Raw genomic sequence first — 12592 nt, forward strand, 5'->3', positions numbered from 1 at the left:
CTCCTGTACAATTTTTTAAAAAATATTTATAGATCTACGGTGCTCAACAAATTTGTGACTTACTTTACTTCTTCGCTTTTTATTTTAAATGAGAATACATGCTGCGTTGATTAATTCACTGTTTACTGAGATAACTCGTCAAATGTTTTTAATTTTACTTAATCAGTTTTATCGTATTATCTTGGAATATTTCCTTATAATTCTTCCGTTATCAAATATTCAATTACATGCCCCTGACGCAGCATAAATATTATATTCGCAGAGTGTACAAGATTTTATTGTAATTGCACATAATTTCAGTGTTATCTCGGAAGGGTTGAGAAAAAGGTTAACGTTGAGCAAAATATTGATTGCGTTAAGTACACTGATAATGAAACTGGCAAGAGTACGTACGCCAACTTTCTCAACAATACACGTACACTGTCATCGGAGGAAAGTTTCAAATAAATTATAAGTTTACCCACCGATAACTAGAAAATACTAGTTTACGTGATTATGAGTCACATTGGTTAATGAGTCAGTCGATTCTTAGAAAACTCGTTAATACTCTCTTAATTATGCGATTAGCTATACATTATTGAGCTACGTAAACACAACGGTCGCACTTTTTTTTTGTTTTCACTCGCGTTATCCGCTATCGCGAACTTTATTGGCTTCGTTTTAAACGAGACGTTCCCTGTCGAACATAGGTTACGTCGGCCATTACTGAAGACTTCTGTGTGGTTAATGTAACTTATGTTCCATTAAAAACAAACAGTGATATTTATTGTGCTGGAAACGTATCCTGAAGTGCGTGTCCCTGAATCGTTCAAGACTCTACAAATTTTTCATACGCAGTGTGCAGTTGTGAAATTATTTATAACGCTGTTGGATAATTGTTTATCCATCGCAGTGTTCTTTTGAATTGATAGTGAGACTCTTCGACAAAGCTTTCTAAGCTGTGTAACGTTACATCATTTTTCAGTTATTTGCATTAAGGGCAATAGTGACAGTAGTAGTTGGATTGTGGATGTTTCTACAGTTTTAGGTTTTCGTAGGCTGTTAGTCGAACGAGAATATTGAATATTATTCAACCTGTTTCATGTCTTTCGAATAGTTCTGATAATTATTCGATGTATATTTCTTCTAGTTCGCTTGTATTGCAAGCATACGAATATCCATCGTTTACTGATGATAACAATATTGCGTTATGTTCACAATCAGCTTATCAATGCTGTGTGTATATATATATTATAGAGTATCTTGACCTTTTACGAGTACATTCAGGGTACATTCTTTTTTCAGGCAGCACTTTTTAATTTATCAAATTAATAACTGTTCATTTTAATGGTGCTTTCTGCCATCTTCTATTGTATATATTTACTGGGTCATCCCATGAGTCATGGGGTTTTACACTACTTTTGTTCCTAAAAATTAATATGAATATGACCTTTTAAATCTAGATAACAAATGTTTGTTTCAATAGTTCACTGACCTTCGCTTCTGCGAATTGGAATTTGGGAGCACACTTTTACGCTTTTCTGTTTTGAAACTAACTAATAATTTAATTTGTAGTCTGAGTTGAATGTTCAATTACAGAGTGATACTGACCGAAGTTCAGTTATCCACAGTTAAATCTAACGTAGAAAGGCAATCTATAACGCAGGATATACTTCAGATTAAATTTAGTTTATCTTAATATTATTTTATTTTAAGAAAGTTCTAGTTTATCTTACTATATTCTAAATAAAAGAATATATAAATAACAATATTTAGAATACCTTCTTTATTACAATACGAGTACTACATTGAAGAACGAGAAGTACTTTATAGGCAATGCAGTGTCCTGATGTTCCAAAAATTCACAGATATTTGATAATTTAAACAAATTTACTTTTTAGAGAGCGTTAAGATACATAATTGATTGTACGTGCTTGGTGTCAGTATAGTGAGTGTGTGTGGGTGGTCCTTAACGAGCAGTGCTGTTATAATAATCTACTGTTCGATAAGGAGGTTTCGCAAAATGTTTTATGTTAGTTGTGTGTTACTGTTTCCTATCGAATATATAGACTAGAGGAAGGAAGGAAGGAAGGAGGAGAAGGGGGGAGCTGAGGAAACCGCGAATACAGTCATAGAATCTTGGTAACGCTGATTTGTGGGTATATACTGGGTGTGAAATTTATTATCAGTCAAAAATTATTCAGTAATGTATTACATATTTATTTATATATATATATATAGTATTTATGTAAATATAAATAAAAATTATATAATATAAATACTATATAAATATATATATATAAATATAAATAAAAATTATATAGTATAAATAAATACTATGTATATATATATAAATAAATATAACAGTAAATATTTAATACATTAATGAATAATTTTCTATCGATAATAAATTTAATGTTATAAACAATATAAACATTTGAAGTCACCTTTAACAAATATACATATATATATATTTGTAACTATATATATTAATATAACTTATATATATATGTATAAGTTGTTTAAATTGATTTATAATTATTAGAATGTTTATTGAATTTATTTAGTTTAATTAGAAATTTTTAACATTATATGTAATATAGTATATATATAGTATATATTAGAAAATATTTCTAATTATATTAAATAAATGAAACAAACATTTTAATAATTATAAATCAATTTAAACAATAAATCAATTAAATTAATAATAATTATTTTATATGTATTATGTAAGTTTTATTTAACACATTTGTTTATATCACTGATACTTTCCAAAGTAATTCGGTGTTCTTGATTTGATCACCATTTTTCTTGAAACATAACCTATTTTTCTCTCAGAAAGTATTCAATTTTTTAATCTATATTCGCTATGGCTTTTTTTTATTCAGTTTAGTGAGTTGTATCCTATCATTCAACAATTTAGTTACACCCTGTATATCTGCTTCGACTGGTTGATTTAATAATATTGAAATATTGAAAATATATAATATGAATAATATGAAAATATTATTAATAATATTGAAATATTAAAAATATTGAAAATATATAATATTGAAGATATATAATATTGAAGATATTATTAATAATATTGAAATATTGAAAATATTGGAAACATATAATATTGAAATACTGAAAATATTGAAAATATTAAAAATATTAATAATATATCATCTTGAAAATATTAATAATATATCATATTGAAAATATTAATAACATTGAAAAATATCTCAACAAAGAAGCACACACATGAAAAAAACAGATGTCAAGTCACAATCCCCCTTGGATTTTAATGATTTTTTACAGAATAACAGTATACATATATCTAATAATGCATGTAAAATATTGGGCGTGAATAACCAGGAATTTAAAAAATACAAGCATTTAAAGTTATATACCTTCAATAAGTACCACGATTATAATGTTATCCTTCTGTATACGCAATAGTGACGTGGGTTAGGTCCTTGCCTACTAACCCAAGAGTCTTCGGTTCGAGCCCTGTCTAACTCGAACTAGGTTTTTTTCTTTCTCTCAACTTTTCACAACTTTTCTTCATCCAGTTTGCCACTTATCTAGCTGTGATTAAGATTATATTAAAAAATATCAAAATGGAAAAAATATAAATATTAAATAATTTAATCGAATTAGCATTATTACTAATTAAGCTATTACTGGTAGTACTGTTTATAACGTAGAAATTGTTTTTCATATCATCGTTTAATTGATTGAATTATAGTAATTATAGTAATTCGGTTTGGGGTCACTGATGACCCACGACATTCAACGTATTAAAAATCATTTGATATATTAGTTGTGTGTCTTAAAATGAGAGAATACTTTCCTGTGTTTTATGTATGATGATAATTATCATCAGCCAGCATTTGTGGTTTGTTATCTTTGTAGAGTGAAAAGTACTATGAAATCATTAGTATTCAACGTAGGAACAATTAGTAATTGTAGGAACTACCGAGGATTAATTAAATAATTGTTTGATAATGTTTGAGATTGTTATAATTGTTATAATAATTTCCTATAAGAATTGTAATGGTATTTCTAACATTATACATGATATTATCGTCTAGAATACAATATATTCTAATTAAAATAATATTACAAATTAATGAATTGTTTAAAACTAAACAAGCTCGCTAGTGATACAGCATTTTTCTTGGTCGTTTAACGACCATATAATAATAATATTATTATTTTTCGATTTACTACAATATTTCGTTAAAAATAATAATAAGATAATTAATAATAAAATAATTAAAAAAGACTGTACAGTGAGGTATAGGTGTACAACACGTAGAATACTCGGGTCCCACCCTGTAGATTCGTATACCGCGCGTCGCGAGGCGGGGGATCGGCCTGGTGGGGTCGAACCGGAAACCAAGGGCAGTCTCCGCGGAAAAGAAGCGCGAGCAGCTCGAGGGAAATTAGTGTCAGCTCGGTTGTTGCCGCGACAGCCACGAAACCGGCCCTCCGTTTACTTTTTTCTTCATTACTCTTTTGTGTCGAGCGTCTATAGATTATATTCTCACTTTCGAATCGGTTTTCGGTGCTTGTGTACGGTTGGTTCCGTTTATATTTTCAGTCAGTTTTCTTGATCTTCTTAAGTGGAACATTTACGTTTTGGATTCTCACTTTTGAGTTTATTTTCGGTTGTTCGGTTTATATTTTCAATTTGTTTTGTTTTATATTTTCATTGTGATGTAATTTTCAGTTACTTTTGGTTTATATTTTCACTTTGATAGAATTTTCAGTTAGTTTTGGTTTATATTTTCACTTTGATGTAACTTTCAATTTGTTTGGTTTATATTTTCACTTGGATATAATTTTCAATTTGTTTTGGTTTATATTTTCACTTTGATAGAATTTTCAGTTAATTTTGGTTTATATTTTCATTTTGATAGAATTTTCATTTTGATAGAATTTTCAATTTGTTTTCATTTATATTTTCATTTTGATAGAATTTTCAATTTGTTTTCGTTTATATTTTCATTTTAATAGAATTTTCAGTTACTTTTGGTTTATATTTCCACTTTGATATAATTTTCAATTTTTGTTCTCGATCTTTTTGTGTTAAACATCGTTTTATATTTTCACTTTCAAATTTATTTTCGGTTGTGTCGAGATTAAATTTTAGATTTTCACTTTTGAATCGGTTTTTGGTGGTTGTGTCGAGATTGTTCGGTTTCAGTTTCAGTTTTAGTTTTACTTGAAGATCATTTTCAATTAGTTCTGTTCTTGATTTTTTTGTATTAAACATCTAGGTTTTAGATTTTCACTTTCAAATCAGTTTCTGGTCGTTGTGTCGGAATTTTTTGGTTTATATTTTCACTACGATAAATTGAAAATTGTATTTTGAAAAACAAATTGAAAATTACATTTTGAAACACAGATCGAAAATTATATTTGAAAAAACAAATTGTAAATTATGTTTTGAAAAACAAATTTAAAATTATATTTTGAAGAACAAATTGAAAATTATATTTTGAAAAAAGCAAATTGAAATTTACGTTTTGTCCTTGATCTTTTGTATTAAACATCTACGTTTTAAATTTTCACTTTCGAATTTATTTTCGGTTGTGTCGAGACTAAATTTTTAATTTTCAATTTCGAATTTATTCTCAGTTGCATCTAAACTAAATTTTAAATTTTCACTTTCGAATTTATCTTCGATTGTGTCTAAACTAAATTTTCACTTTCGAATTTATTTTCGATTGTGTCTAGACTAAATTTTCACTTTCAAATTTATTTTCGATTGTATGGAGACTAAATTTTCAATTTCCACTTCCAAATTTATTCTCAATTGCATCGCGACCAAATTTCCAATTTTCAATTTTCAATTTTCAATTTTCACTTTCGAAATTATTCTCAGTTGTATCGAAACTAAATTTTCAATTTTGAATTTATTCTCGATTGCATCAAGACTAAATTTTCAATTTCCACTTCCAAATTAATTCTCACTCGCATCGCGACCAAATTTCCAATTTCCACTTTCGAGTCCACTTTCGCTCAGCTTGATTCGAGATTATTTTTAGTCAGTGTCGTTCGATTATATCCGCTCCGCGCGCGGCGCACATGGTCGGGGTGCAACAGTTGCGCGACCCCTTGGAGGGGGAAGCTGTGTGCAACCCTTACTCGCCGGCCGGCAACCCCTCGCCGCTGATCGCCGGGCTCACCAGCTTCAGGCTCTCATCCGAGAGATGCAGGAACAGATTGAATCGCAAGCTGAAGGGTAACGGTTCAGGCTATGGGGACTATGGGGGGCGCCCGGGGGGAGGTTGGGGAAGCTTTGGGGGTGCGGTTGAGCTGTGTCGGTTGTTCGGTTTATATTTTCACTTTGATTTTCATTTCGAAATAATTTTAATTTCTTTTTTACTTTTGGTGTCTTGATTTGGAATAATTTTAATTTTTTGGGGGTTGTGGTTGAGCTGCTGTATCAAGTATCTTCGGTTTATATTTTCACTTAATCAGTCATTTTCAGTTAAATTTTTATTTTGGAATTTTTGATTTATACTTTCACCTTAATTTTCATTTTGAATTAATTTTAATTAATTTTAATTCATTTTAATTCATTTTTCTCTATTGGAATTTTTCGCTCAAGTAGGTTTGATTTTCATTTCGAAATAATTTTATTTCGTCCTTCTCTTTTGAATTTTCCGTTTTAACTTCAACAAATATTTCGTTTCGTGTTTAAATTGCTTATATCGAATATCTTCATTTTATATTTCCATTTAATTCCTTCCATCGGAGTTTCCGTCGTAGCAGAACTAAGTGTCGGCGTCCAGTCGTTGCTTCCTATAATTATTCACGTTCTCAGCGTGCATTCTTACGTCAGTGGATTATGTAAAGCTCGTCGAGGTAATTAAAATTGAGTTACGCTCGCGGAGATTGCAACTTTCTAACGCAAAAACGTTTCCCTTTGTGTAAAGGGAAATAAATTGCAAATAACTTCATTTAATAAAAGTAAGAAGAATATTTGACAAATTGCAGATAAACTTGTTTTATAAAAGAAACATATTTGACAAGTTGCAAATAACCAACAAATAACCTTGTTTTATAAAAGTAAGAAAGATACTTGACAAGTTGCAAATAACTTTGTTTTATAAAAGTAAGAAAGATACTTGACAAGTTGCAAATAACCTTGTTGAATAAAAGAAAGATATTTGACAAGTTGCAAATAACCTTGTTTTATAAAAGTAAGAAAATTATTTGACAAATAGCAAATAACTCAAATTCAAAACCTACTAAACAACAGAACAAATGACCAAAACAAAAAGACACCACATTGCAAAGTGAAAATGAAAGTAGATCTTCCATTCAGTTGGCTAAGTGTTAAAACCAAAAACCGAAAGCTTCAGTCGTAACAGCTCACAAGCCCCCAAAACTGAAAGCCTCCCGTCCACCCCGAAAACCCCGAATCTCGAGGGCGGTAAAAAATCTCGCGAAAACGAAAGAAACATCCCGAACGTACGGCTCGCGTCAGGTTCGTCGGTGCTCGAGAAGGTTAGCAAGGACAAGGTGGCGAAGAAGCCGAAGCCAAAGCTGAAGGCGGCGAAGCCGAGGAGCGCGGTGCCGCACACGGGCAAGGCGACGATCGCCGGGAAGGTGTGGGAGACGTTCTCCGCGGCGCGGAAGGCGCGCGAGCCGAGCGACATCATCGAGACGGCGCTGATCGTGGGCTTGGATCAGCTGAGTGTGTCGTGTTGTGAGAACTTGGACAGTGCGGTCTCGTTCTGCGCGGAGACCACTGACTCGGTGGGCAAGTTGGAGGACGGGTCGAGGGTGATCAGGAGGCGACCAGGTTTGTTGCGATGCTATTGGTACTCGGTGGTTTTCGAGGGTTAGGAAAGAAAGTGTAAGAATACTGGCAATGGAATGTTGAGATTGTGCTGATTGAAATGAGTACAAACACGATGGGGATCGGACTAGTTTTAGGATTTGATGGAAACCAGCCTTTAATTTCGTTAAATCGGTGAAATTAGTCCGATTCCCACTGTGTTTGGGCTCGTTTTAATCGGAACAATCTCAGAAATTCACTGGTACTATATTTGAGTAGGTAAGGTTAGAATGATTGCAATTGAAATTTTCTTCTTTGAGTGTTTGACCTTATCTTTTTGAATGTAGTACCGATGGATTGCTGGGATTCTTCTGATTAAAATGAGTACAAACACGATGGGAATCGAACTAGTTTTAGGATTTGATGGAAACCAGCCTTTACTTTCGTTAAATCGGTAAAACTAGTCCGATTTCTATCGTGTTTGGGCTCATTTTAATCAGCACAATCTTAGCAATTCACTGGCATTGCATTTGAGAAGCTATGGTTAAAATGACTGCAACTGAAATTTTCTTGGTTGCACATTAGTATTTCAACGAGTACGGCGTCTCGATTTTCGGCGGGCTGTCTATCCCTCTTCCACTCACCATATCACTTTTCTGCCTGTGTCAGTCTCTACTCGAGTCAGTTCCTGGAAGCAAATAACTTCCTCCTGTTTCTACCGTTCAGTAGAATTCCACTGCAGGGACCAGAAATTTAGAAATTTAAGCGAGCCTCACTTTATATCATTATAAAATTATATTATCCTTCTTCATTGATAACAAACCTTGGTTCCATACATTGTAAATATAAATTATTATGATCAAGGAAATTGTATTTTGGATTAATGTTTGATCATTATATTATTATAATTATATTATTGTAAATATGAATTATAATGACCAGGGGAATTCCATTTTAGATTAATATTTGGATCATTTGTATGAAATTATGAAGCTTCTGTTGAGACTGAAAATAGGTGTAGATAATTATCTAATAATTAATACAATAATTATCTAATAATTCATACGATAATTATATAATAATTAATACGATAATTATCTAATAATTAACACAATAATTATCTAATAATTAATATAACAATTTTTAATAGTAAATATATTCGAACATTTGATAAACAATTCTTTATTTATATAATATAATATATTATAACATAACAAACTATAATTCTAATTAAATGCATAAGTTGCAAAAGTAATTTCACGCAATTTAGTATCATTGTAAAGTTACTTCATCAATTCTCTGGTGATTCTCTCTCGTTCAGACTAGGATTCTACTATATACAGGATGTAGTAGGCCACGTGGGCGTAGGTTTGTCAGGATCTTATCTGATCTTACTTCCGAGTTGCAGCCGTTTCTATCTCTCAATAATTCCCTTGGTAATCTGAACTCTTTAATTATCTGTTTGTAAATAATGTTAGATAAATCATATGCAGTTTGCTACTTCATTCTATAAACACTGGCTTGCAATATTTATAAATTAATGAAAAATACATTTATTAAATTTAAATGGTAATTATTGAAATTGTTTGATTATGAAAATTATTAAAATTATGAAAGTTATAAAAAATATTAAAATTATGAACATTTAAATTTAAATAGATGAATATATATTTTTAACCAAATTGTTTATATATTAATAGGATCCATATACTCATTTGTATGATAATAATCACAGTTTTATGATAGTTTGTATATACATTGTCAATGGTGACACTGTTTTGCCAAGATAATTATGTGGCGATTTTTCTAATAAACATTTTCTTAAAACAGCTCATTTAATAACCTAAAAAATTAACAATAGTCATTAACATAATATTTCGTTAAATTAACATGATAATTTTGGGGTCAAATAATTAATAATTGTTCCTACACACCCACGAACCATTCATTTAATTTTTAATAGCATAAATAAGGCTCACTTAATAACATAAATGTAGCCAATTTAATATCATAAATAATTTATTATTTAATTATTGTCAATTTTCTTATTATTTATCATTAGATTATTGTCAATTTATTACTATTTATCATTAGACTATTTGTCAATTTATTATCATTTATTATCAGACTGTCGTCAATTTATCATTATTCATTCCCACAAAAACACAACCACCAAAAATTTCACCCAAAACTAACCAACGTCCCATTCTACCAAAAGTTCTCGCAACCATTCGTCACATTCCTATTTCCACCGATAATTCGAAAAGTTCCCCGCGCCCGCCAAAAGAGTGCGTTTCCGACACGCGAGACTCCGCCGCGAAGTTCTAACAAGCCCCCCCATGGAAATGGCTCGCGGCGTTGCGCCAGACGCGGCCGTAAATTCCCGCGCGCCTATAAAACCCGAACAAGGTGCACGCCGTGTCTTCGTGAAGTTTTCCGAGGCCCTCCGCGCCATCGACGTGCTACCACGCGGATACTGGCTGGACGGATTTAGACCAGTATTCCAGGGAAACGTGTGTGTGTGTGTGTGTGGAGGGATTGATGGCTGGCTGTGGTGTGGTCAATTTAAACGATGTTGGACTTTTGTTTTTCAGGATAATTGACAGTTTGAGGAATTTGATTGGATTTTTTGGTTGAAAGGAATTTAAGGATATATTTTGAAAAATTTGTTTATTTAATGAATTACATAACCTATTTGCAACTAGTAAATTGTATTGTATTATATTGTATTATATTATATTGTAATATATTATATTATATTATAATTTTTGTTATAAAAATATATAATAATTGTTATTTAAAGCTATTCTATTTACTTCTTGCAAAATGCATTGACTCTTCTGTTTTAAGAACATATTAAAATTCAATCAACTTAAACGATGTTAGACTTTTTTATTTTTTGCTTGGGATAATTGAAACTTAATTTAATTAGTGAGGAGTAATTTAATTGTGAGGATTTTTTTATTGGAACGAATCTAAACAGTATATATTTTGAAACAAATTTGTTTATTTAATAAATTAGAATAATCTATTTTCTTCTAGTAAATTGTATCATATTATATTACAATTTATATATCATGTTATATATAATTTATAATGATATTTAAAGCGATTTATCAACGTTTATTTATTTCATGTAAAATGCATTGACTCCACTATTTTAAGAACATATTAATATTTGTTATAGATTTTGACATTATGCAACCAAGAACTAACTAAAGTCTGGTTTAATATTAAAATTCCTTTAATCTACGACAATTAATATTAATTATCTTAGGAACTTAATTCCTCTATACTAATCCCACTAAAAATTGCCATGCACATAATTCATTTTTAAAAAACAATTGCTTCAAATTTCTCACGTTAAAACATTGACTATAATTGTAAAATTAATTTTGAAATTTATTAAATAATTAATAAATAATTTTTAAAATGAAAGGAGCAGAAAAATAAAATAATTGGACTGTTGTTACACTCGAGATGACGTGAATTCACGTCACCAGTCGCCAATGTATTAATCTCGTTAAACACTGTGTAGTCCTGATGTTAATAGCCTAATTGGCGTGTGCTCGTCGCGGATGCTCGTGCGAATTCCTGTATTCGCGGGGACACCAATTACGTGTTCGTTTTTTAGGTTAGGCAGACAGGAAAGGAATCTGTTATTTTTAGCCTCAACAGGAAGTTTTGTTATTTTATAGAAATATTTGTTATTTAAAGCTATTTATTAAACAAAATTTTTTAATTCTATTTGGAAAATGGGAAATTTTTGTATTTTATTTGGTTTGGTTTCAATTTTAATATATTCCAACATTTGATAAACAATTTTCCTTTTTTTAGGTTAATATTCTATTATATTATTATATATTAGGAAATATTTAAATGTTGCAAATGATGGATTGAAACAATAAAATATTAGATTAATATTTTAGGGAATCAATATTGTATATGATCAAGAAAATTTATAATTTTGATTATTATATATGAGCATGGAAATTTATAATTAATATTATTATATGTGATCAAGGAAATGTTTTAGATTAATATTATTATATATATAATAACGGAAATGTTTTAGATAGATATTATTATATATGTAATAACGGAAATGTTTTAGATAGATATTATTATATATATGATTAAAAGAATATTTTAGATTAATATTTAATCATTTGAAATGATGAAGCTTTTGTTGGGACTGAAAATAGTGGGGATGTTTTCAATTCTAATGTATTCCAACATTTGATAAACAGTTCTTCTTTTCTTTCAGATAATATATTATAATATAACAAAGTATGTAATAAATTATTATATAAAATTGATTATACAATATAGTAATAATAATAGTGTACTACAAATTATTATAAAATTGACTATTCAATATAATAATAATACATATAAACAAGGGAATTATATTTTACATTAATATTTCATCATTATATTATTATACATGATCAAGAGAATTACATTTTAGATATACATTCTTCCTTTCTTAAAATCCATAATTCACAAACATTTCCCCAGCATTTGAAAATCAAAAGTAAAAGAAGGCATTTCCACTGCATCAAAAGAATCCTTTAAAAATAAATTATAAAACACTCAAAAAAAAAATAACGACATAGATTATAAATTGTAAAAATAATTAAACCAAATTTTTTTTCTATTTTTTCATCTAAATAACAAAAACAATGAAACCAACAATACCTTGCAATTTGAAAATCAAAAGTAAAAGAAGGCATTTCTACAGGGTCAGAAATCAAGTGTCTAATAAAAGAAGTCCTCTGTGGATGGCATTTCAAAATTTGTGTACACATTTTTTCAGAGCACACT

The 12592-nt window shown here is 29.8% G+C and overlaps 1 protein-coding gene across 2 annotated transcripts in view; it reads left to right on the top strand.

Annotated features, from left to right (window-relative positions):
- The window catches only part of RhoGEF2 (Rho guanine nucleotide exchange factor 2), a 90626-nt gene that overhangs the window by 34614 nt on the left and 43420 nt on the right, over positions 1 to 12592 (top strand). The window lies entirely within an intron of this gene.

This window comes from Nomia melanderi, chromosome 1 (genome assembly GCF_051020985.1).
Source record: "Nomia melanderi isolate GNS246 chromosome 1, iyNomMela1, whole genome shotgun sequence".
In the NCBI taxonomy this organism is placed as follows: domain Eukaryota; kingdom Metazoa; phylum Arthropoda; class Insecta; order Hymenoptera; family Halictidae; genus Nomia; species Nomia melanderi.